General features: G+C 39.0%; 2 long non-coding RNA genes across 3 annotated transcripts in view; one reads left to right on the top strand and one right to left on the bottom strand.

The window, feature by feature from the left end:
• The window catches only part of LOC106526809 (uncharacterized), a 240464-nt gene that overhangs the window by 140375 nt on the left and 72189 nt on the right, over positions 1-27900 (bottom strand). The gene's annotated exons all lie outside the window — the stretch shown is intronic.
• LOC106526810 (uncharacterized) lies at positions 23043-24644 on the top strand. The gene is made up of 3 exons (XR_001311307.1): positions 23043-23089; positions 23327-23416; positions 23876-24644. It is a non-coding gene; the product is annotated as an uncharacterized LOC106526810 (long non-coding RNA).

Below are 27900 nucleotides of genomic sequence, written 5' to 3'. Positions count from 1 at the left end.
TCTGGGTGCTCCAGCCTCACGAGCACTTTTTAAGCATGCAGCATGTGGCCCATTCGATACCCTTTAGTGCACACGAAGTGAGTAGCTGTCAAAAATACAACAGGCATCTCAAGTAATTATGCAGATTTATGCAAAACATTAACAAGAAGAATTAAAGGCACAAATGAGGTGGCTACACTTGAATTGTTAAGATTATGAATAATTACCATGAATCTTTTTGCTCTTAATATAACTTGTTTTTGATAAACAAAGCCTTAATTATCGAAATACTTTGGAGAATTCCGGTGACCTTCATTAATCTTAGACAACAAGTCTCTGCTGAGACTTGAGACGAGGCCTTTGCTAACACACACACACACACACACACACACACACACACACACACACACACACACACACACACACACACACACACACACACACACACACACACACACACACAGTAGAGAGTAAACACATACACACAAGCACGCGTGTTAACTAGCCACTTCAGCCCGGAAGCTAGCAGACAGGCAGGTACATCTTCTAGTTAAGCCAAGAGAGCTCCTCAAACTCCCTGGTGTGTCCAGGTACGGAGAGCCAAGGAGGACACACATGCACGAGGATGCAAACAGCAGGCGACTCTCCAGAGAATTGGCAGCACCAGGTCCTTCGCTAATTACAATTACATCTCCCTTCACTCCTCTCCCCCACCTCCCTCCAACTTTCGGACATGAATATTCCAGCGGAGCCATTGTGCATTGGACACACTGCTCAATATGTCCCGTAATTAAAAGCCCGATGTGCGAGATGAAAATACGAAAGGTGCTCAAACCGCTCTCCGTGGGCAGAGGGACAATAAAGCTTAAAAACACTTTGCCGGGGTTTAATCTGAGCCTGAACACGGTTTCCCTGCACCACAGAGAGTTTTAATCTGCAAAACCTGAAGATGAAATCATCGTCTTCGAACACTCACTTCAGGTGAAGCTCGGCAGCTTCGTGTCAACAATCGGATATAGAAGCTATACTTAATATTACCTGACTGAGTTTGATTATGTCTGCTGAGTGTGGTAAATATTGAATCTGCATGATGTCTCCACAGTGAGGCCTGGTCCCCTGGGGACCAAACCTACAGGGAGTCCTGTCAATCAAACCAATGATGACGGCTTCTGTTCAGCTGTCGTCTTGTTTTTGTTCATCCCTGCCCTCCTGATTATGTTGTAGTTAAATCAGCCACTGCCTAAGGTGAAAGGGCAGTAAGATTTTTGGCCATTTCTGTGTTTGTTAGCAACATATCTTCACTGAATAAATTTTAATAAAAGTCTCAAAGTAATCACTGGATGAACATCTTCAACTTGAACCGTTTGGAATCAACCCCATTCAAGACAGCCACCGTGGCTTAGTAGTCTTAGCAAGCACAAAAAAGCTGTAACTTTTACAGAATAACCAAATATTTGGTGTGGTGGTAGCCAAGGCTGATTAGCGACACATAAGCTGTGCAGAAATAAATGAGACAAGATCTACATACAGCAACTTGTAAATTCTGCAGTGCTTCACTTTCAGAGACGGCGGGGACTATGTCAAACTTTTAATAGCTGCGTTTCCATTGCAAATGTGCGCAAAACTTTGTCGATATTCTGTTAATGTCGAAAAACACAGTTTCGCAACTGCGGTGTTTACATTAAGTAAGAAATGCTATTAAAGTCACGCGTGAATACGTTTGTTCTCGCGATAAGTCATTACAAACATGGCGGCAATGGATGTAAACACATAGCATATTGCTACCACGACACTAGTGCTCATCATCAGAGGAGACGTCGGAGTCTTTTGTCGAGGCTTTCCAGCGACAAACCCTTACTTGGGAGCGGCTACGTATGCTGAGTTTTTGGGAAATTGTAGTCGGTGAGTTTACTACTTTCTATTACTACTTCTGTGATATTACTACTACTTCTACTTCCTGTTATTTTCTTCTTCGTCGTCTTTTTCGCCAGTAGAAACAGCCGGTTGTTGATCACGTGGCTCCCATGATGCGAAAAAAGTGTTTCCATTGAAGTTTTGCAAAAAACACCAACTTCAATACGGCCGAAAAACCATCTCATCCTAAAAACATTTTGTCGAAAAACATAATTTTTTTATTGACGTGTTTCCATTGAGCATATTTTCAAAATTCTAATTTGCTAATCTTCATGGTCAATGGAAACACAGCTACAGTCACTTAGAAAGTAAACAAAAGGGTAAGCTGATGTTAATCTGCCTGTGCACCAAAATTCTTTACCCGGCCCTCACAAAAAGATTTAGTCAACATTAGCTGTATATTTTAAGGTAGCTTTTTGTGTACAGTATACTGTATGTTTTGGATCACTAGTTCCTGTTTCTTTTCTTTTCTTTTTTTTTCTGGTCTTGGTCTCGCCCTCCCTCTGCTTGGTTTTAATGTGGTCCAGCCTCTAAAAGTCCATTAGTCTCTTCCAGAAACATCATGGAGGACATCACTGTTCCCGCAATGTTTGAACATCACTTGATGTTTAAAAACAGAAACATGACTATTAAACCAAGTATTATGTCAGAAGGAAACCTTTAAATGACTATTTAAAAACTGTTTGCTTGTATTTATGACAACCAGGTACAACATCCTGCATGGTTCTTCAGACTCAGAATCTTTCCCCTCCATGGGTTTTCTCATCTGAACAGTGGAGTCACAGGAGCTGTGTCAAAACAAATTTAAAGTGTAAACATTTCTTTTCTGATGCTCTCATAAAAAACAAAACTTTTTGCAGTTATTTTTTCACTTTATCAAAAAGCAGATGCTATGTTACGGCTTTATTTGTGCTATTTTTCCCCAAGTAGAGATGTGCAGTGACAAAAATGATATGAATCTTTTGAACGGCTCCTTACAATGAATGATGGGAACCGAGTTGCGGACAGTAAAGACCTGTTCCTATTTAAAGTTGCTTCTTTTATTTATTTTTTTTAAAGCTGCAATAGGGAATTCTGAGAAAACTGTGGACTTAAGCTGCATGTTGGTAATTGTGTCATTTCAGACATTTTCTGATGCGGTGGGGCATAAATTATCATAATTTCTCCCTCTGCCTTCCCACAGCAATGAAACACAGCTCATAGATAAGCGTAAAAACTACAATAGTGATGACAAGATATTGTTTTTTCAATCAACAATCAGTGTGTTGAGTGAAAAGTCCGAGGAGGAAAAAAAATATTATTTCTTAACACTGGTGATAGAAAAAAGACATGAACATCAGATGCATGTTCACATGTTCTGTAGGATCAAACCAGTTGTTCGTCAAAGCTGTTCATCTTGCTAATTTAACAACTGGCTTCAGAGAAAATAATTTCTGGCAAAATGACATGCAGAAGAAAGAGCTGCTCGGAGTCCTGCTCCACAGCGCTGCATTGCTCCTCATGAACAAACACACCCAAGAAGTTCTGACCAATCTAACACATTCTCACTCCTGACTCGTCAACATATTGACGCTTTTCCAAAGTTCCCTCTGCGTGTTATTTTGACACGTCAGGTGACCCCCTTTCATCAGTCCTTACCGCCCGCGGCTTTTCCGGGTTGCGCCACCAGGGGTCTTTGTGTCGGGGGTCTGAGGTTAACATGAGGGATCAGGATAAATGGTTACATTTAGGTACTGGGGTCAGGGATAGGATGTCTACAGTGAATATTAGGCAATTTTAGCCTTTGAAACACATAGTTGACATGAATTTCCTACATTTTCTAAAAATGGTTAGTTTTAGGTATCAGGGTTATCAGTTAGTTTTAGGTACTAGGGTCAGGGACAGGATGTCTAAAGTGAATAAAGGTAATTTTAGGCTTTGGGACGGTAGTTTTTTTGGCATTTTTTACACTTTCAGAAATTATGACAACAGATTCCACCCCATCTCGTCAAAAAAAGATGCGAGGGGGTCACCTGACGCATCAAAATTGGATGCAGAGAGAACTTTGGAAAAGCGTAAATATGTGACGACTCGGGAGTGAGAATGGGTTGACCAATCATATGTTGTGAGACGCAAGGTCCTCAGCGCAGAGTTCTGACTGGGGGCAATGTACATGATGGCTGTCACTGGGAAATAGCAGCAGGATCAGAATCAAAATCATTTATTGCCATTTACACACAACATCAAAGATGCAATGCAGAACAAAATTTGCAGTTTAGAACATCTGTCCGGAGAAACACACAAATAACAAACATGGGGGAACGAATGTCCAAGGTCTTTCGCACGACGGTGCGCTACCTTTTGCAGCTTGGAATACACACAATAGGAAAGGTGAGTTAAAAAAAGAAGTTCTGATCCTGGGTTTACACAGAAACACAGAATAATACACTAAAAACACACTTACTTCAGTGCAAGGCAGCTAAGGAAGGGAGGGAGCTGGGGGGGGTCAAATGACACATTAAGGGGCGGTAAGATGGGGCGGGAGTGGGTGATGTTGAGGGAGGGGTTCTGTGCTAGGACCCAACCCTGGCCTCCTCCAGAATCCAGAGTCACATGATGTTATCGTCTCTGCTCAGTTCGCTAGAGTTCAGAGTTTCCTCCTCCTCAGCCATTGAGTTTCGGGGCCGGGTCCAACACGGGTGATGGGGATGGGAGCAAATCAAGCTCTTTGTTGACATTCTATCCTGGAGAGATTGAAATAAACACTGCTGTCAAGGCCGTGCCCCTGGGAGCCAAATAGATAATCCAATTGTTTTGGAACAAAGCAGCCTTGAATTTCCTGCTGCTTTTAAAATGTCTTAACTGCATCTCTGAAGTGGCGAAAAACCCAATCAGCTGAATTTGGGGTCTTTCTCACCTCTCACTGTCTGAAGCGTCACCCACATCTGGGTGACGCTTCAGACAGTGAGAGGTGAGAAAGACCCCAAATTCAGCTGATTGGGTTCTTTCTCACCTCTCACTGTCTGAAGCGTCACCCAGATGTAATCCTTACATGCCGGAGGCTTGTTCCTGGGCTACGATCCTCGTCAGAATCACATCCAGTTTGTGAATTATTTCCCCCAGTTGAGAGTCTGTGTGCTTCCAGCCGGCAGAATCCTTCAAGTGTACCCGACAGCTCCTCAAAGGCCCGAATCACTCTCAGGGTCGCTTCAACTTTTTGATAAATCTGGAACCCTCCTCCGCTGATCAGCAGGAATCCAGTTATCATAAATCCAAATGTATAAATCTTTCACGTCTTCAATGGAAAGTGGTGCCGGCATATCAGATTCCAGCCCCAGGAATCAGAAAAGTCCAGCAGCAACTGTTCCACCCAGACAGCCACGTTCCCCTCGTTCCAAGTGTGGAAAAAATAGTGTCACTTGCATTCAGAGACCAGTTGACCAAATCCATAATTCCTTTAGTTTTGGATGGTAGGTGAAAAAAAGCTTGAGGAAAGCAAAAAGTAGCGAAGCAGGGAAGTGGGGGGGAGGCTAAAGAGAGAGCGAAAAGCACGTCCTGCTCCTCTGAAGGCCAAGCAGAAAAAGGGTAGCAGACAAAAGTCACGCAATTTTTTGTCACTGAGAAGGGTGACCAGGATGTTTCCTTTAGACTGAAAATTTCAACAAACACACCTTACAAGTCCCTCACCCTTGTTCTCAGCCCTATGTCCACACCTCCCCCATCCCCCACAGGGGAGCTTGCCATGAGTGCACAAGCTGGAGCAACGCAGCTCAGGGAGGCAAGATAAATGAATGAAGGCAGATAAAAAGCTATGGCACATTCAGAACTCAGAAATTGGCAGTTTTCCTGTAAGTTTAGGTTGTTTCTTCACCATCAGCACAGCAGCAGCACACTGGCAATCTTGAGCTTGAACGAGGGGACGACGAGCATGATTGACACTGGTAAGACATTAACTGTGGCTTTCATTGATTGTTTCTGACCAGGAGTGGTGCATTTATGTAAGTGGCTGTAGGGCCACCAGGAAGAGCCAGAGGGGCTTTATTTTTTTCCACATATTATCTGTCTCATATTCTACCATCAGGGCATATGGGCAGTTTTAAAAAAATGTGTAAAAAATATGTTTTCATGAAAGTTGCTGACTACAGCTTTAACCGCAGAGACAATCACACCTTCCTTGGTCATTTAAAACAGGCAGAGGGGTGGGGTACAACAGGGGAAAGTGGGAGGGGGGTTCTCTTTGAAAAAACTCATGCTACCACCCACACGACAGAGTACGTCAATGCTATTCAACTAAATGACTCCGGGGTCCACAGTTACTGCAGGTCAACATCTCAGGGGCCAAACATCCAGCAATTAAAGTCATTATGTAAATAAACCAAGTATTACAAAGATCTGTTACCTTTGAACTTGTTTATTTCTCTGCATTTAATCATGAATACAACATACAGAACCCTATAAAAATAGTAATAATTAAACATCATCAAAAACAAAACAACCACGTTATGCCTCATATTTAACACAAATATTATTTTTGACTTGCCAATTTTTTTACCAATTTTATTTTCACTGTCATAGTTTTACCTTCAACTGCTTTTAATTGTAATTGTCTTGAGTGTGCAGAAAAATATTTTTACCAGCTTCTAGCCAAGATTATGATGTTTCTGTAGATACCAAACATATCTATGTGCAACTAAAAAAAATATAATTAAAGTAGAAAACTGGGGGTTTGGGCTTAAGAGATGAAAGAACCAATTGGCAGGTCAAACTTTGGTCACTCGCAGTCCAGATGTGGCCCACGGGCCGCCAGTTGAATAGTCCTGGTGTACGTGATGATGTCGTTCTGATGACACAGAGATTTGTCTTTAACTGTCTCAAGAGCTTTGAAGCTCATTGTAGGCCCACTTAAATTAATTAAAGATTAGCGTTAAAGAACATGAAGCAATATACATTCCCCAGCATGAAAGAATGCAAATCACCTGCCACCTTTCATGACGGACTTTATTAGCGTTTTGGTGAAACTTCGAAAAAAATGTTCAGTGCAATCTCATATACAGTGATGGATCTGTCATGGCCAGAATGTGTGTTGTAACAGCAAATTTTAAATCAGTATCATTAAAACTGTCTGAGTTGTAGCCACAGGTCAGTCGGCAGTGGTAGCCATCTTAAATGGAGTTAGCACACATGCACACACACAGGCAAAAATATTATTATCCGCCTTTGCCTTTAAAGTTGAAACTGGTATTTCTGAAAGCCAAAACCTTTAGTGACCGTTACTGATCAAGGATTCTCTCCCACAGATAACTCCCCCTGAAGAAGCAGTAGGTTTGGATCATTTTACACTACAGAATGAGGCTCCACGTTCAAAAGACCCGAAGTTCAAAACTGAAGCTTTTTAACTTCAAAAACTTTTGATCAATGCACAGAGTGAGGCAAAAGAAACTTCACAAACCTCTTTCATTGTTGGGTCAAGACTTCTTTTTGGCAAATCAAAAATCTTCATGTAATTCATTTGTAGACATAATTTTGCTCAAAACTATTTATTATCAGTATCACAGAGGATACATTTCTCATTTTTTAACTAAGGACGATCTTGATGCAGAAAGTGAAATATTTGAAAACAATGTGTATATTTGAAAAAAAAATCCATTTTCCAATATGTTTCCATGGACAGAGTCAGTATTTTTATTTTGGACCTTTGATGAGATGACTTATGTGCTCTGCTGGTCCAAACAACAGCAACTCAAACAGTAATTCAGGCCTGCTCTATTGATCAGGAAAAAAACACAGTATCCTTCATTCTGATGAGAACAAAACAAGCCAATATAGCTTTCAAATGCTTTACTGCCCTCTAGAAAACATCAATGAAGCCGCATCGGCCCAGTCGACAGAAAAGAGCAAAGGAAGACAGACGGAGAAAGGAAAGCCAACTGTTAAGCTGTTAGTCAACAGAGTCAGATTTACAGTTTCCATTTCTACGTTTTCATCTGTAGATCGATGGGAGACAGTTCATTTTCTCCGACATCAATACATCAGAGCCTGGTATAGTTCACTCCCTCTCAACTTCCTTTCATCTGGGCCAAGTTGGAGCTTGTGCCGTGCTGTCGGCCTAAAGCGTCAGGTAGCAGCTGCCCTTCCCGTACAAGACCACCTCAGACCCCCATCTCCATGCTATAACATCAGCAGTGTTAGGGAACAGAGTAAGAGATTTTTTAAAACAGCCCAAGCTTTCCAGCGTGATTCAGGGTAATCACTACTCTGTAGTGAGTTTTAGCAACTTTAGAGGACCTTTGACACTTTCTGCTCAGAAACTGGATGCCAAAGGCCTCGGTGTGTGAGCTTAGAGGTATCTGGTGGGTTAGAACGCCTTTGGAGGTGGGTGATGCACCTGCCAGTAGCTCTCAACAGCTTTCACCCTGGATCAAACCTTCAGGGCAGAAGAGTGAGAGGAGGGGGGTGGGGGGGTCAGGGATAGCCCCCAACCTCTGTCTCCGCACCCTGACCTCACCTCCTGGAGGCCTGGGGAGGAATGGAACTGGGAGGGGTGAGGTGGAGGAGGACTTGGCAGGCAACTGATGGGTCCAAGGTGCTCACAGGAAATTTTGCCCCAGGACAGAAGTACTGCTCTCTGTCCAAATAACTTGTTTGATGTTCATCTTCCTTGATTTTTTTTGATCATTTATTGAAGCAGATCTCTTGTGCAATACCAACAATCACTGGGTTTATTAGGCTTAAATTTCTCTTTGCTGAAGGTATCCACCAGTTATATGACTGAAAATAAACTTTTGTTGGTAATAGGGGCAATGGAGACAACAATTTGTGTAGTGTGATCCAATGACATCTACTAAAAAAATAAAAATGTTTCCTGCTGCTCTTGGGTCAGAATAGTCCACAAGGCCTCAGTTTTGAAGGGCAGTTGGAGGATTAAAACAGAATTTGTGCAAGATGAAGTATCGTCTCCCACAGCTATATATATATATACTGTAACCTGTCCTCGGGATCTGACAGACCAGCACTGAGTCGGAGTTCAAATTAAAGATGATCCCTCGCTTCAATTGGTAAAAGATTGGTAACATAGCTGGTCATGGAAGGACCTCAACATGGCATGGGCAGTTCACAGACACACCTGTGATGTATTGTAGGAGGACTGTTCAGAGAGCTGTTTCAGGAGGGATGAGACATGTAGAGGCTGGTTTTCTGTGATTTAGTGTTTTTGCATCAACGGCAATGTGGCGAATTACATGGTCGATCTGGTCTTCTTCAGCCAACCAGGAAAGAGGGTTTGCCATGATCCAGACCAAGGTGGATGAGACCAGAAACCTTTTTATTCTTGCCTTTCCTCTCAGTAAAAATGGAATTTTGGAGCTTGTTTGTGAGTCCGGCAAATGCGCACTGCTATTTCACGGGTTATCAACTGCAAATGGCTTGCTTAACTACCGGAAATTAGGAGACTTGAACCATTTTCAAATCGTGCTTTTTATGCTAGGCCCATTTTTTTTCCTCCTGTATCCAAAACCCGAAGAGGCGACTTCCGGCCATTTTTTAAACCCTTTTGTCAGCCGCTAAATGGAAATAAAACGCTGAACCAAAAGTGGAAGCAACCGAGGTACCCGAGGGTTCCTACACCATGATTCCAGGAGTAATGTTGTGTCTCTCCATTGCAGTGGCAGGATTGGTCCCCTCTCCATGACACATCCATATGCAGCTGTGATAATCCAGAACCTAATTTGATTACTTACTTTGACACTACTGGTCATCAGTTTAATCTCCTGCTTATGGCACCACTTTAAAGTGCCTATGACATCAAACATTGGCAATAAATATGATTGCATTTTAAGACATCATTGACAACATATTGCAAACATTATTTTACACTGCTGTGATGAACAGTTGTTGAGATATTTGCATTTGAAGTAACAGGAAGTGATGTCAAATGGGAATGTCTCCATGTAAACAGAGCGTTGCTACAAGGCTAACAACACAAACTGTAGCGAAGAATCTAATGTTTCTTTAGATTGTTTTGAGTCACTATCAAAGAGATAAAGACTCAGAGTTCAAATAATGTTGCAATAAAATAAAATTTAAAAAACGTGGAGCTTCATTTCTTAAAGAAGTCCCCTTTGATGTCACTTCCTGTTTCACATTAGCTGAGCTTAATTCTGAAGAAAATCTGCCAGTTATGTGACAAAATGAGTAAAACCATGTGTGTTATGCCAGGTTTCTTAAATATAAAGATGTTTTCTTTGACTTTTTGTATTTCAGTGATATGCATGTCACAGGCACTTTAAATGCAGCTTCGGAAATGAAGTTTCCTGGCTCCTGTCAGTCTACATGACAGTGTGGTATGACACTGGGTGCTGTAGAGAGTCTGATATTTGTATCTGAATGGCAGATAATGATTTTGTGGTGTTTTGTAACAATTTTTTGTAGTCTGGCTAGGGTGAGACGTATTCATGTGCGCTAACTAGGCCCATCACACGGCCATTGACATTCCTGGTTCTCTTCAAAAGGTCACGAATCCCATCTCTATAAAGAAGATCAGGAGTTTATCTCCCTTTTTTAATCTAGCTGCATTGTCAACTGCTACCAAATTCTGAATACAATGTTCCCAACTAAGCTGCATATTTTATATAACTCTTTGAGTAAGTTTTGCAGATGATTCGGCAGGAGATGCAAATCAATTATGATGAAAATGGAAGAATTAAGGTCCCACTACCATTTTTTTTAATTGCACACACTTTGATATTTAAAATCTTTTTTTTTTTAAGAATGAAGTCTCTGAGAAGTTCGACTGCAGTCCCTCTGAGTCATCACTTTGCCCAGACAAGTATCCCACAGTCCTACTGTGCAGGCCCAGAGGCGGAGGTGTAACATATTGTTCAGGTTCTGACCCTGTGACTTCCCTAATTAGGCCTAAGTGACATGTTGTTGTCTTTGAGCCCTTCTGCCCTCGCCTCAGTTACCTGCTCCAACACGGAGTCAAGAAGAAACTGCCAGTCCTGCTGCCATTTGGGGGAGTGTCTGCCCAGCCCCCCTCCAGGCAAACAGATGTCCTTCCCTTTAGCTAACATGTCTGCATTTACACGCCAATGCACACACAAACATTCGAGGCAGCTCGGATGTTCACAGTCTGCGTCTGCTGTTCACACTTGTGATTAGTTTTCTTCACAAGTGACAGAAATCTGTTTCATAGTTTCACTACAAGAACACAAAATCAGAGCATAGGATTTTTTGTTTGTCACATGGGCGAAGACAGAAATTGTTACTGACGTCCACCTGAGACCATCCCCCCCCCCCCCTTCGTTTTCAAGCGACGTGGGGCCAGCATTAGCATGGATCAAAAACAGCTGAAAGGAGAAAAACATTTGAATTGTGTGAACACACCCACCATCGAGACATGAAAGCATGCTGATGCTTTTTTCTTTTCTTTTTTTGTCATTTTTACTCTGTGTACACGTTTCTTCTCAACACTGCTGTCAGTCTGTGGAGTGTGCAGCAGAGGTCATATCCCAAAATAGACACACAAGTCTCTTCAACTCCTGTCAGACATAAATATTTCACTAAATGTGTTTATTTATTACCTCAGAATTAATTTATACAATATGTAATGCTTGTTTTTATCCAAATAAACTGTTTTAGTTTCTGTCTGCCACATAAAATGCCTGATCTACACACTTAAATACACAAACAGCATCCACACGTTTCACTAGATTTTTTTTTCTGTTTTGCCATTAAGGTAAGTATTCATTTGTGTGAGAATGAAAGAGATGATCCATGTGCAGAGATAGCTTGACCACACAAATGTATTCGCAGCACGACTGAAACCCAGAATTCATGTAAAACACAGGTAACTCCCTGCGCTTTTTAAAAAGGGTTCAGTTCATACAGGATAATGATGGAGATTTCAGATTTAATATATGAGCTCATCAAATATTCCATCTTTCACACTCTGGTTTCATCTAAAAAAATAAATAGGACAGAAAACCAACCAGAGCTCTGCATCTGGAGTTTCCAGCGTTTAGCTACAAAGAACAAATAGCACAAGAAGAAAAAAATTGTGTAGGTCCTCTGGACGGGTTCTTCTATAATGAAACGTTTCATCACTTCTCCAAGAGACTTCTTCAGTCTGAGAGTTTTAGGCAAAATTCAGGCTTTTAAGCCCTGCCTCCATGTGACTGAGACATTTGTTTTCTAAACATGATGTCCCAGTGGCTTTCAARCCCCAAAACACATTACGGCAAAGGCTGGTTCACCCCAAAGATCCGGTGCCCCGGCACAAACAGAGCAATGTTGTATATGCTGTTAAGTGCCAGGAGGACTGCGACCAGTTATACATCGGGGAAACAAAGCAGCCACTGTTCAAAAGAATGTCCCAACACAGACGAGCTACATCTAATGGCCAGAACTCTACAGTTTTCACTCATTTACAGGCCAGCGGGCACTCTTTCAGAGATGAGGATGTTCTCATTCTTGATAGAGAGGAACGTTGGTTTGAGAGAGGAGTAAAAGAAGCCATTTTTGTGAAGAAAGACCGTCCATCATTAACGTAACGAAACGTTTCATTAGAGAAGAACCCGTCCAGAAGACCTATACAATTTTTTTCTTTTTGATTTTTTACCTGGATTACTGAGATGCATCAGGAAACAAATAGCACATTTGTTACATTTATTTTCTTTCCATGTTTCCCTTATTTTTCCCATTTCATCATTGTAAGGGTCACCTCGAATCAAATTATCAAGGAAACTGTCTTGGACTCTCAATCCTCTGACGGGCCTTCGAATGGACAAAAACTCTGTTCCACTTACAACTGAATCTAGGCCACCCCAGGTCGCCTTAACCATTCAAAGAGACATTCTCTTTCCTTCTAAATCAGATAAAAACAGAAGAATCTTCTCTTATTTGATTTAGTGTTCTCTTAACTGAAAGTATTACGCATTTTGATAATCAGAGAATGTTTATCAAAGTTACAGGAGAAGAGAGGACAGATCTCTTTTCTCCCTCAGTATGATTTCAGCTATGTATGGTTTTTCTGTGGGAAAAATTCTTATTTAACTAAAATAATCTTTATGGTTTAAGATGATGAAATATCAATGTTTTACTTGTCTGAATCATATTTGCAAATGTTTTGAACTTGAAGCAATTCATTTTTCTTTCAGTTATGTTTTAAATAAGTGCTCATCAGATAATTTAAATGGGTCATGAAATGTTTTGTTCTGAACCACACAGCAGCAGCAATAATCTTTGTTTTTGTTTCAGGAGGCACAGCAAGCTCTGAAACTAACACTTCATTGATAATTTCTTTTTCTAATCTAACCTTCTGGAGGGCAGACCATAGATTCTCTAAGCTTTTAGGAACTAACAGTTTCTGCCCGTCCAGCAGTAAGGTGACGGACCTCCGTCAGTCACTGTGACAGCTAGATTCTCTCCGGGGAATCAAAAGCTGAAAACTGTGTCAGGTTTGGCCCCTTCACGCCAACGGGGAAACCTCACAGTGTGGAAAAGCAACGCCTGGTTTATCCACCTTCAGAAACTCTCCAGACAGAGGTTTTATTCTGAAACCTGGGTTCCAGTCGAGGCCTTGTCTTCTTCTATGGCTGACGTGGACGTAAACGAGTCAACAAAACACGCCTTGGGGTCCCCAGTTCGACGGTCTAAAGACAGATTCTCCAGCAGCACCCCCACCTACCTGGCAGGTGACAGAACATCATCTCAAGGTAAAAGCTGGCTGTGTGTGACGTCGAGGTCTGACCAAAGCTGATTATAGAACGCTTTGCCCTTCTGGTTAAACCCACATTATTTAAGATAAAGTATAAGAAAACTAACATCTTTCTTCCTCCTTTCTCTTAAACTCTTCCTTGCCAACCCTAAGATAACTTGCCTCAAATGTCTGATGTTTGTGTTTCTATTTAAGTGTGGTTAACAATTAAGAAGTTAAAAGCTTGTTATTGTTGGTCCCAAAACTTTTTATAGGAAATTAATTGTTCACAATCAGGTGTACTCTAGTGATTTTGTATGATTTGTAAAATAAATGATCGCATACTATGGTTCAAATCAACATTCACTGACTGAGAGTTACTTATTGTGTCCATTCATTTTTGCACTAAATGAATGTTTATCCAAAATAAAAAGAGATCCCTTGCTAATTAAATTACACGTATAAACTTGTTATAAGAAGTGAAAGTTAAACCCTTACATCATCATCAGGGAAACTTCTTTTTGCTTAGAATCACACGCTCAGATGATTTTTTTTAAATCAATTCTTAACTTTCCACTATACATTATCTTTTACTCGCTTCTTCCTGTCAAAGTCACAGTGTCTCTGTTTTCATTATCCAGCAGTGGTTATGCGAGGGACGGGGCACACCCTGGACAGGTCACAAGTCCATCACAGGGACACACATAGAGACAAACAACCATTCACAGACTCACACACACCTAGGGAAAATTTAGAGTTACCAGTTAGCCTAACATTTATGTATTTGGTCTTTGGGAGGACACTGGAGTACCTGGAGAAAACCCATGCATGCAGAGTGAGAACATGCAAACTCTACCAGGAGTGTCAAACTCATTTTCACAGAGGGCCACATGAGCGTTATGGAGCCAGTCATAATTAACTTTGACATTTCATGTTTAATTTGACTAAACAGTTTTAACACATCCTCTTATAAACACTGAAAATAACTAAGTGTAAGACTGACTAAATCTGAAATAAATAATACAGAAATAATATTAAAAATAAAACTAAGAATTTTACTGACTGATAAGTTGCAGTGAGTGGCTGCCGCTTTGAATTCTGAACTCTCCCACTTTCTGACAGGGAATTCCCATGGATGATCGACATGCAATATGGGAGATTTAGTTTGTGATTGATTCTGGATTTAAAGCAGCTTATTTTAAGACATTATAAGACATCATTACTGCGCTATCTAACTAAATTGTTGAGTGTTGAGTGAGATTGTGGAATAATTTGGAAGATGATGTTAAAAGTGCCACATCAATGTATATGTTTAAGAGAATGATAAAGATTAGATTGTTAAAAAATATGAAATGGTTTAATATGTAGCCATTCAATTTGTTGTTCTAGAAAGATTTGATGTTTTGTTTTATTAACTGAAGATTATTATGGTTTGAATTTATACTTGAGAAAAAATGGGCGGATATTATAAGATTTCTTTCTTCTCTGCCGCCTTTCATTTCATTTTGTTTGTATATTCATTTTATTGTACATAGAATTTTGTTTTTATGGAATGAACAAAGTTTAAAATAAAAAAATAAAAATTTAATTTCTTGGTTACATATAACCAACAGTTCAGGGGCAGGATAAGTATGATTGTCTTTCACCTTTTAAATTTGTTTATTTTTTTGCATGTAATCATAAATTGAAAATTTCCCACTGATATAAGAAACAATTTTAATAACAAGTAAAAAAGAACAACGACAGGAGTCATCTGCAGGCAAAATGTGGCCCACGGGCCTTGATTTGACATGTGCTCTACGCAGCAAAGGTCCTGGCCAAGATTCATCAATTTTTTCTGAGTTCTTAGTTTAAAAATAAAAATAAAACAAAAAAACTTTTGAAACATCTCAAGAGTCTGTATTCTGACTTTAAAAGTTAGGATATCCTGAACAACCTACCATTGCAAATTAGAGATGTGACGTTCGTGAACGATTCGAATCTTTTGAACGACTCCTTACCAATCACGAATGAAAGGAACTGAGTTGCGGACAGTATAGCGCTGTTCCTAATTTTATTTCTTTGTGTCCACGCAACGTAACACATAGTTCCATCTATGTGATGCAATGATGTCATTACAGACATGATGATGTAATTTGTTCAAAATCAAACAGCTCTATAAAACAAACGGCTCGTGAAGATCCAGATCCCCTCAGAGCCATTCTTCTCAAATATGTTGCTGCAGTGTTTTGATGCATAGGCTGCAAAGATTATCAGCTTTTATTTCTAATAAAAGATAGCCTTGTTACGTGTTCAGTGCTTTTTTTTATAAATGTGTATCATCTATGATTTAAATAACCACTAAATATGCATCATTCACTACACTTCATTCACTTCAGCATAATTTGTAATAAACAAGCAAAATCAGTAGATTCAGATTTTTTTGCCAACTTTTAGGAGTTATTTATTTACACTTGAACCTTGAGTGCAGTTTGGACAGATTCAGTGAACTATAGCTGTTGAGTTAGTAATAGAAACAGGCTAAGAGTGAGAACAAAGGACCTGGTCGAAAACAGAAAGGCAAGGTTCTTAGTTTGTTTTGAGACAGAGGCTTACTAAAAACTGTGAGGAGGAGAGTCAATAAAAGTAGAGTCGCTTAGTAGATTCAGAGTGTTAAAGCAAAAGTTGGAGCAAATATTATATGTTAATGAGCTGGGCTGAGATAATCTAAACTTTAACGGGAGAATTTCTATAACAGATAATTAAATTTAGTTCAAAACAAAGAGAAGGAATATTTTCTGTTTTCTAACAATTTTTACACAAACCATGAGTATTACATGAACTCCCAAACAATCATTTAGTGATGTAGAAATTGTGTAAGTGAAAAAGTTCTAATCATTAATATGAAAAAATTCATAACTCCTATTGCTTTAAAATTATAAAAACACACAAATTGTTGGTCTTAGTCCCATTCATTTTGATTATCTGTTCAGTAACCAATTCAGTCAGGATTAATGTTTGTTTCTGCAAACTGAGCTCAATCAGAAAGCTGTCTACATCAGGTTAGATATTAAAGGCACAGTCTGTAGGATTTGTTGTTTTCAGTGACATCTAGTGGTTGAGTGGTTGAATCATCCTCCCTGGTCCTCCCCCCACCCCCACCCCCCGCTTCCAACGCAAAGGAGTTGCTACGGTGTCTCTCAGGGGTCAAAAACCTTTGATAATTCCAACCTTCGATGTCTACCAGCAGCTTCAGGGCTAGTGATGTTTCAAGTGGTAAGATTATGAGCTTTAATAAGTAAAATTATCCCAGCTACAATGACAGACAACAAATATTACATTTATAGTATTACAACTAAAACCGTTTTTGACGCCACCACCGCAGTTTGTCCTTCATGAGCCTTCGTAGACAAGACGGCGGTGCAAGATGGCGGCTGCCTGTGTGGCGACCCGCGACCATGGAGATATAAACGGCTTTTTATAAGGTAAAAATAATAAAACAAGGTCTTTGTCTGCAAGGATTAGACATGTTTTGTATTATTGTCATTAGTGATTATCTCTATTTCGGCTAAAATAATTGACAAAACCCTACACACTGTGCCTTTAATTATTAATAAACTTTTCTAAGAAGCAGCTTTTGAAAACTTTAAGCAATGGTCTGAAAATGCAAGCGGATAGATGAATGTGGTAAAATATTTAACTAACTACAGGAAACAAAAATCTGATAATATATAAATTCTACATTTATTTTAATGAAAGAGTTTCAGAGAATTTGGTCAATGAAACTTGTAATAAACTGTTCACCATGGCACCTGGTGTGCTGTGTGTGTGTAAATCTGAGACACAAACACAGGACTGCATTAATTTATTTACGTATATTACAGTTTAGAATGACAAATATGCCTGAATCATTCACCCTGATGACCTCAGAGATAAATAAGCTGAAACATTTGTCTTGGAAAAGCAAACTGGGGACAGAAAACAATGTGAGGTGAAACAATGAGGTGCAACAAGAGTGCACACACACACAATCAGAAGTTGTCTGTAATGTGTATTCACTCGCCCATTGGACGAACATCTTTCACTTTATTAACATGACAAAGAGCACAATCATTTTGGATATGCCTGAGTGCTGTTTTCATTAACTTTCCACAGAGTTATTAACAAAAGTGTCAGGAATGCTGTGAATGCTGCAAGCTTTGGCTTCAAAAAAAAAAAAAGAAAAAAAGAAAAGAAAAGAAAGAAACTGGGGAAAAAGTGTTAACTTAAAAAAAAGAAATGTCACGAAGGAAAGTCAAAAAATAAGAACCGGAGGAGGGGGGAGTAAACGCATTCTAAGGCAGGCAGTTTAAAAGCAGCTAAGCCATTTAAAATATAAAGCATATTAAGCTAATCATGACATTTGTTGTTTTAACTCATTAAAACTGAGACTCCCAGCTGGGAAATGTGCTTTAGATGTCCATCAGCCATGGAAAACACTGAAGCTTAATATTCAAAGCTTTATATTTATTAGCTAATGTAAAGCTGTTGCCTCTCAGTGAGAAGTTTACTGGATTAAATCTGGGCCTGGGACCTTTCTGGGTGAAGATTTGCATGTTCTCTCTGTGCATGTGTGGGTTTTCTCCGGGTACTCTGGTTCCCTCCCATAGGCCAAAAAATATGTTATATTAATTGGTAACTCCAAATGGGTGCAAATGGTTGTTTGTCTCTATGTGACCCTCTGATGTACTTATCTGTCCAGGGTAACCCTAACCCTACCTCACCCCACACACTGACTGCTGGACAAAGATACCTGATATTAACAGCTGGCTTTGCTAATTTAATCACATTGCTAGTTTAGGGATAATAACTACACTATACTGCTCTGTTACCAGAGTTATTATAGTTAACTAAAACTAACTAAATAACGAAAACTGAAACTGAAAAAACATTTTAGTTAACTGAAATAAATAAAAATGGTGATAAAATGAAAAAACGATAACTAACGTAAACTGTATAACCTTTTTTTTTTTGCAAAACTAACTAAACCTAACTGGAATTATAGATAGAATAGCCTTAGTTTTAGTGTTTGTCAATTTATCTTGAAACATGTGGATCTCTGAAAAACAAGCAGCAGGTAAGCACCAGGTTGGAGACAACTATTGTCACCATCCTAAAATAATCGCCCAAGTTTTTAGTTGGCAAAATTGAATTACACAATTATTTTAGGAAGGTGTCGCTGTAATGTCTGCTTTATAGCGACCAAATAGCTGTTGGCTAGTTAACTCACAGAAACATCACAAGCTTGAGAATGCATTGGCAAATATGTTTATTCAAACTATAAAAAAATCTAATACAAGAACTATTAAATACTAAACTAAACTAAACTGAAACTAAGCATTCAAATGCAATATTAACTAATAAAAACAATCAAATCCACTGTAAAAACTAATTAAAGCTAATTTAATTAAAAGAAAATAGTCACAACGAAATAAAAATAAACTATAATGAAAAATCCAAAACTATTATAACCTTGTCTCTTACCTCGGGTCTTTAGTATGTAGTTCATTATTGATGGCTTTCTGCCAACCAGCATACTATGCATGCGCAAAAATGCGAAAGTGCTTTCACATCATTTCAACCAAGATGCACTACCTGATCCGTACACACTGAGAAATGAACGGAAGGATGACCCAACACTGATTATTTTCATATTTGGGAGGATTTGATCCAATCTCTGGGTTTGTTCACCGGCAACTTCTAAAGGCAAATAACCCCATGTCAACAATCTGAATGGTCATGTTGCATTTCATCTGTTTAGGTCATTGAGGTACAGGTATACAGCTCAATCCAGATACTGATATTATTAATACCAACGTTATGCAGTTTAAATCTTGAAACTTGATTTTCTTCAGTTACATAGCAAAGATCTAATTGTTTTGACTTTTTTTAAACTTTCTAGATTTGTCATCTCATCCATGACTGAGAATTTAGACCAACGAATGATGCTATGCAATGGCACACCAGCAGGTTGGATCTTATCAATACTAGCATGATGGGAAACATCCTTGAGTTCATTTCACCTGTACTTTTAGTTGCTTCCATTCCAAAAGTGAAATTCTGCACCTAGCTAACCACAACTTAGCTCCTTAACTCAGTAGTTACTGAGTGGTTACTAAATTGTTTCTAAGTACGCAGTAGTTTGAGTAGTTCCTCTTTTGTGTCCTTAGTAACTACTCAGTAACTTTGTAACTACTCGGTAGTTCCTCTTTGATGTACTTATTAACTACTGAGTAACTACTCAGTAATTACTCAGTAGTTACTAAGTTGTTTCTAAGTACACATTAGTTCCTGAGTAGTTCCTCTATTAGGTATTCAGTATTTACTCAGTAACTACTCAGTAGTTACTTATTAAAGTGTTACCAAAGTTTTATTATTTGCTTCAGTGGTTTTACTGCATATATTCAGGTGATTTGAGGGATTCAGCAGTTTTTGTATAGTATGTCAAATTGAAGTACTTTAAAAAAAACAGAACCTCTGACTTGTAGATTATCTGCACAACACTGACTGTGTCTGCCAAAAACCTGCTTCACCTAAACCAAGAAAAATCTCTTTAGTTGGATAAATTATTCCATTATTAACTCACTTATCAAATTAAAGTGGGTATTTTGTGAAAAAAGCAGAAAATAATCACTTAGTTTTTTTGTGCTAAAAAGACTGTTAAATGAGTCACAAAACTGTTTTATTTGGACATCCTTTTATATCTGATAGTTTTACAGAAACCTAATGTTTTTTTGTGTTAAAGTCTAATGTATCAGTTTTATTCAGAAGGCCAGCAAGGTAGCACCACCATCACCCTATTAACCATCAGCAGTAAAACTAGCAGAAAGAAGGTAACCTGACAAGTATTTAAAAGAATCCTTCCACCACTGAAGTGATATAATGACTCTCCTTTTCCCTCTGAAGGAACACAGCCAGAGAAAATAAGCTCAACAGTGTAATTTACAGAGGCGCATAAATCAATCCTGGTGAGTCCACATATTTCTGCGAGGGGAGAATTTATATGTTTAATTACCGAGCGCAGGTGCCGAGCCCTGGCTTTACTCATTACTGTAAGATATATGAATGGCAGCGAGAGCCTGGATAGCACGGGACAAAAGGGAGGACAAAGTAATTAGCCAGTTCTTATTTAATGGGGAGCTTTCCTCGAGTCGTTCATGGCTCCCGTTGCAGCGCCTCGTCCATATGCTTTGATTCAGGAGCCATCTCATAAAGGACCACTGGTGGCAGGTAGCACAGCAGCAATTAACAGTGGCAGCGTCTGGAATTGGCAGGGATCAAATATGAAGTGTTAAACACTCGATTGTTCAGCTTTTTACCTCTCCCACAGTTCTTTGTCTCTCTGAAGGGTTTAGTGGAACACTGAGTGGGACAGGACTGCAGAAACCTTTGGACCCTAAGTGGCCTGGGCTGGTTTCAGGAATGCTTGTACTCCCATGGTTTATAAGTGCACTTAGATTGAGTTTTGGCTGTCTTGAGCCTCAGGCACTGTGTGTTGTACCTTGAAGCATCTGAACTGTGTGGGGATGCTGGTTGGACATGTCTTCCACAGCTCAGTGCCATTACACCTCAAGGACTCCAGACTCTGCTTGGTCCGACTCCAGAGTCCTCAAGGTGCCAAGCAAAGCCATGCCAAAAAAACAAATACTGACCACTGAGAGAAGAGCGCATCTGCTTTTATCACCCGCAGACTTTGATGCCAAAGTTTTAGATCAAGCTCATGTTCAAATATAAAATCAAGCTAAAGCCATTTCAACAAAACCTGGAAAAAAACATGCATTATTGCAAGCTACTACAAGTTTATAATTTATCTCAAAATCTATAAAATATATTGAGTTACAGGCATATTTGTAGTGGCTAATCTGATGAGCTATGGTAACCATCATGACTTGGATTAACTACAAACATTATGCAGTTGTAGAGGTACTGAGCGAATATTTCCTGAAAGTTTTAAACCTATCTACACTCACAGAAATGATTCATGGCATAAGTAAGTTTTATGCATTTACATTTATTTGATTTTATTTAAAAACTCATTTTTAAAATGCATGCAATAAAATTAATTATTATCTACATAATTTAATAAATTCTCAAATACATTTAAAGTAAATACTTAATACATACTAATATGGTTTAAATAATCAAAGGTGTAAGACAAACAAGATTCTGTTATTTAAAATTTATGTAATTTGTTTTCATAGAAGTTATGAAAAATGAAATGGGTGAATAGAAACTATGTTCTGCACCAGTACGTGGCGGTAATGCCCCTTTAAGTTGGCCATCAACTGCCATAAAACTTGAACAAGAAGAAGACGAAAAAGAAGCTGTCCTGCAAGCAATCCGAGACATCCTACGTTTCATTACTTCTAAATGTGTCTTAATCGTGCAGTTTAAATTATATCACATCAAAATGTATTAATTTATGTATGTAGTTTGTGATTATTTTAAACAGTTTTATTTTGGTCATGCTGCTGCACCAGACAACACTAGCCCACATTAGCATCACAGCTAACATGCTAGCTATTTAGCTAGTCTGGTAATACAGCTTTGGTAAAACAGCTTGATACTGGATGAAATTAACCCTTTGCAGTGTTTTTTTTCATGCCAGTTAAAATTACTACTAGTAATTTTAACAAGCCTGATAAGTTAGGGTTTTGGAGGGAGGGAGGGAGAGTCTGTGAATCATGAGTGAAATCTCTGTTGCAGTGTCTTAAAACTAGTTTGGTCAACGCCTAAGCTTGTTTCCCGCCTTTTGTTTGTGTTATGTGCAATTCCCTGCTCCTTAAACTAGCTGGTCATGCTTCCTTTTACAGTTAGCTTAATTTCATAGTTTCTTGTGGTGCCAATGGCATAATACTGTTAACATAGAAGTATGGATTCATTACAGTGAATTGCATCATTGATCTAAACATTTTCTCTAAAGGTTGCAGTTTGTTGAAAAATTAGTCTAGGTCAGTGATGTAATAATTTTCATTTAGTAAACTCAGCTATTCAACTACAATTAACTAAACTAAAGAAGCGGGACTCTAATGTGTTAGCTGATTTACTGCCTTTTAGAGTACTATTTTCAAATATTGGCTTGGATTACATAATTGAAAGTTAGATGTCGCTTGTCTTCTTTCCTCCTCCTGTCCTGTGTTTAATATAAGTTTAAGATGTACACATCAAAAGGAGGTTCTCCAGGAGCCAGTATTTCCAGAGTTCCAAAACAAATGGCCAGCTCTCTTTGATGTCCGTGAGCTAAGTGTGAATCTGAAGTGTCGTAATTTGGTCTATCGATGATCTTTTTACAAACTGTGAAAATATGTATTCTCTCTAAGTTGTCTTTTACAGATCAAATTGATTTTATGCGACTTAGAACTGTACCTGTGACCTCCAAATTCCATGGAGAAATGGACCATCAGACAGACAGCCTGATCATCAGACAGACAACCCGATCAAGGTTTCAATGCCAAAGGTGGAACTGCAGGAAGAAAGACCATCAACATAATGGCCTCAATGGACAACGTAAGTTATTTTTTTCCTGAAAAGCATATGGTTTGTGCGACTCAGCTCTATGTTTTCAAAATTACTGTTTTCTAAAGGGGTTTGGACTTCTGTGAGCTTTACCTGAGTGGGTAAAGCAAGGTGATGGGTTGGTCAAGTATGGAAATGTCAGTAACTTTGTTAGCTTCAGCATCTGTACATGTGTGTCTCTGACAATGAAAAAGCATGAATCATTTGATTTGTTTGTTTGTTTTTCAGAATGAAGATAACATGAGTCGTGGTTGTGTGCTGAGCTGTCTGAGCAACTACTTTAATGAAGACCTGTACACACTGGTTAAAGAATACATGGTATGTCAATCTATTGTCCTTTGTGCCAGATGTGCCTGAAAACATGGTGTTCATGAGAATGAGATAGACATGAGGACACATTGACCTTGACCACCAATGGTCAAGGACTCATCATTGAGTCCGATGGGTTGTTAGTTTAGAATGGGAAATTCCCACAAGGCAAATGCTGGTAGTGCTGTCACTTTGTAGGATCTAAGTCCATTTGGTCCAGAGGAGCCTGAGGATAAAGTTGGCCGGGTCCTGACACCTAAATGCCCTCACCATGCCAGGGATGACAGTTCTCACCAAAACAACAAGATGACGACACAAACACTTCATAGTGTCATGAACACTTGTATGCAGTGCTTTTAAGAAATGTCTTCAAAGTAACACTCAGTTGGCCTAAGGATGAGTTGCTTGGAACTTGGTGGTCAAGTTTAAGGTCATACAGCTAATTATTTTGTTCTCTCCATATTCCAGGACACTGAATCCAGAGAGGCAGAGGCAGACATTGCAGAGAAGACCATGGGTATCTACACTATCTGAGCAGAAGGTCGTGGTGCTGATGGTCCAAGTAATGGAAGCTTTGCTGATGTTGTTGTGCTGGAAGGCATGGATGTTCTCCATAGCCTGCAGTGTGTCAGCCATGCATGTGTAATGCTTTATGGACTGATACATGGACTCAACTTGAGCTGTCCAAAAAGCCTGAAGCACACATTTGAGGTGTACCAGAAAATCTTGCTGGATCTGGACTAATCAGACAGGATCTTGTGTTTAAATGATCCCTCATGTTTCAGGGAAATACCTGTTTGATACATTTGTACTTGTAATGGTGTTTTTTTTTTCTTTAGGTGTTGATGTGTGAGTGTGACTGTGTATCTGGATTCATAGATGGGTAGTTTCTAAAGTGTGTTAGCTGGCAGTGTTGTGGTGACGCAGTTCAAACCAGATTTTTCTTGAATTGTTTCCAGATGATTCAATGAGAGCTAGTTCAGTATTTAAAAGATATTTGTTCTAAAAAAAAGTGACTCAGTTCCCTACCAAAGCTACTCGGGTGAAGACGTTTTTTTTTTCTAATATTGAAGGAAAAGTATGACAAAAACAGGACATAGGGTCTTGTTGTGAATGTACACAAGTCAAACTTTTGTATAAATACATAATTATGACTGAAGCGTCATTTTGATATTGTGTAATTTTGTGTCTTTAATATGAGTAATTAATGTTTAATAAAGATGTTGAATCAACAAGATCTGATTGTATCATTAAGATTGTTGGTATACTGAATGGAAAGGAATTGCATAAATGTTATGAATTTTGATTAATTTGGTTTATTAAATAACTATAAATGACATGCAATTCAAATAAATATGTGGTATTTATTTTGTATAGGTAACCTAAATACTATGCAATTCAAACAATATACTTTATGTATTTGAAATAAATAGACTCAATATTATTCATTTAGAGTAATTATATTTTATAAAATCTGAATACATAAACCTGAGGATTATGCATTTATGATAAATAGACTTTATTACTTGAATGAATTTGTATCATGTAAGGTTTATTTGGTAGATTTGTGTTAAAATTAACTAAAAAAGTCAATGGGAATTTGTCATGTAATAAATTACATAAATCTTAAAAATTAGGGTTAAATATTTCTGAGTGTAGCGGTTCATGAGCTATTTTGCTAACAAACAGATAAAGTTGACGCCAAAGTGTTGATCACATTTTGAAGAAAGTTCATATACTATCTGTTGCACAACAGTTGTGTATCAATCTCATCGAATTTTTGATTGGCTGTAAAATTGACTAAGCTTTTCTTATCTGTGATTCAATGTTTGTCGACCATGACAGGCATCTTGAATTGGGTTTATCTCTGCAGGAAAACAGCTGTAGATGTGCATCCAATGATTACTTTCTGTAAGTTTTATTAAAATTCATCCAGTGGTCAGTGAGATTTTTTGATGACAGACCATTGTATAGACCAGGGCTATTCAACTGGCAGCCCGTGGGCCACATTCGACCTGCGAGTGACCAAAGTTCGGCCCGCCAATTGGTTCATTCATCTCTTAAGCCCAAACCCCCGGTTTTCTACTTTAATTACTCTATGGCTACGTTCACACTGCAGGTCTTAATGCTCAGTTCCGATTTTTTGAAAAAATCTGATCTTTTTGTGTGAACGTTCACATTACATTTTAAATGTGACCTGCATCAGACCCCTGTGTGAACGCTACACAGCACTGATGTGACACGCATGCGCAGTAAAAGACGTGACGTCTCATCAGCCGGCTTGTTTGTTTACAGAGCTAGCATGGACGCTACATTTTGCGCATCGAATCGGAAGTTGTTGTTTAATCAGAGCCGATTAAATTATTATCTGACCTGCTTCTTTAGTCAGTGTTTATATCTGAAGCTGCCTCTGACCGGGATGCTCCAGTGAAGCTTTTTTTTTTTTGAATGAAACTACGAGCTGGAAAAAAGTATCGACCAAGTATCGAACTTTAGGATCGATACTCTCCGCGACCCAGGCTGGACATTGTTATTATCATACTATCTACGTGGAAAATGAAAAGTAAAAAGATGAAGCAACTGGACTTGTGATTTGGAGCTGTAAACACACGGAGCTACAGATTTAAACAGCGAGACTTGAGGTTAGTGTCTTTATCGATCCTTCACCCCCTCCTCCTGATGAAAAAGTCAGATGAATGTGACATGAGCGTTCACACTGCAGTCACTTTGAAAACATCAGATATATATCCGATTTAAAACTACATACTGAAACGGCCTGGGTCAGATTTGAAAAAATCGGATTTGTCGCGTTCAGACTGTCATAAAAAAATCGGATATGAGTCAGATGGGCCCAAATAATCGGATTTGGGTCGGATTTGCCTGCAGTGTGAACGTAGCCTAAGTTCTTTTAGTTTAACATAGACATGATTGGTATCTACAGAAACGCCAGAATCTTGGCTAGAAGCTGGTGAAAACCATTTCTATGAAGACTCAAGACAGTTAAAACTACAAGCAGTTGAAGATAAAATGAAGAAAGTGAAAATAAAATTGGTTTAAAATTTTGGCAAGACAGAGATGTCAAAATATTTGTATCTAATAATAGGAGGCATAATGTGTTCTTTTTGTTTTTGATGATGTGTAATCGTCACTATTATAGGGTTCTGTATGTTGTATTCATGATTAAATGCAACAAAATAAACAAATTCAAAGGTAACAGATCTTTGTAATACTTGGTTTATTTACATAATAACTTTAATTGCTGGGTGTTCGGCCCCTCAGCTGTTGACCGGCAGTAACTGTGGCCCCCGGAGCAATTTAGTTGAATAGCCCTGGTATAGACCATTAATAACCTAAGTTTTAAACAAAAGCATTGTACAATGTAAATGTAATACAAACATCTGGATTATGCTACCACACCTAATGGTGGAGTTATTGCCATTTTTATGTTGGCTAATGTCGATTAGCTGTGTTGGCCATCTTAATTTGGACTGACTCCAAAAGGTGATTAGCTACTTTATGAAAGATATATTAAGAAATATTTATATGTTTGTGTTAGTTTTTAAAGAGCAGATCTGAACACATGCACACACCCACATATAAATACTTACTGATATAGTGCATGCACATTCATTGTCACCCTTTCAGCTTCAGTAGTGGGTGATGACTAGATGCTGGCAGAACACCAGCACAACAGCAATACACTGAACATTAACGCAAGATGAAAATAAGCTTGATTTAAAAGCAAAACGGGACCTTTTCCTGGTTGAAACCTGAACTTCTCGTCCCCCACCTCTGAGCAGGAGATGGGACCAACCCCCAGAGAACAGACTCATTTCCAGCCTGTTGGAAAAAGACGGTCCATCCAGCCCGGAGGCGTTGTTTGGCCAGCTCTAAACCAGGGGAACCCTCACTGGACGCCACTTGGCTGTTCCTGAAACCTCGTGCACTCTCCGTGCACTCTCCGTCTGGCCACAGGCTTGTAGCTATTGGCAAGCCCCGTGCTCCATGTTCTCTGGCAGCTGCCCACTCTGGAGTTCATAGCTTTTGACCCGCATGTTGAGAGCATCGTTTGGCTCTCTCTGAGCCATATAAACATTAGAGAGTGTAGCCGAGGGCAGTTTGGCCGGAGCAGCCGTGTTTAATGGGCTGACACTGGTTGAGTTAAAACACCTGATGTTCACAATCTGTTGGAGAGCCACTTAACTTCCTGTCCTTTGGCAGTCAGACCCTGTCAGACTGCATGTGGGCAGCTCTGAAATATCACCACTTCTTACTTAATAAACATAAACAGGCAGGAAAATTACACGTGCACAAGTTGATACAAACAAAGATAAAAAAATTTAAAGTCTGTGTTTTTCTGTCACTAACAACATTTATTTGGGTTTTATTAGCCAAAAATGTACATTTAACACAGGGGCTTGTTTGCTGTTTTTTGTTTGTACGGACATGATGGATCTGAAGTATGGAAGTAAATCTCTCACCATATTTGAATA

This window comes from Austrofundulus limnaeus, unplaced genomic scaffold, assembly GCF_001266775.1.
Source record: "Austrofundulus limnaeus strain Quisiro unplaced genomic scaffold, Austrofundulus_limnaeus-1.0 Scaffold295, whole genome shotgun sequence".
Lineage (NCBI taxonomy): Eukaryota > Metazoa > Chordata > Actinopteri > Cyprinodontiformes > Rivulidae > Austrofundulus > Austrofundulus limnaeus.
This window is presented reverse-complemented; position numbering and strand designations above follow the sequence as displayed.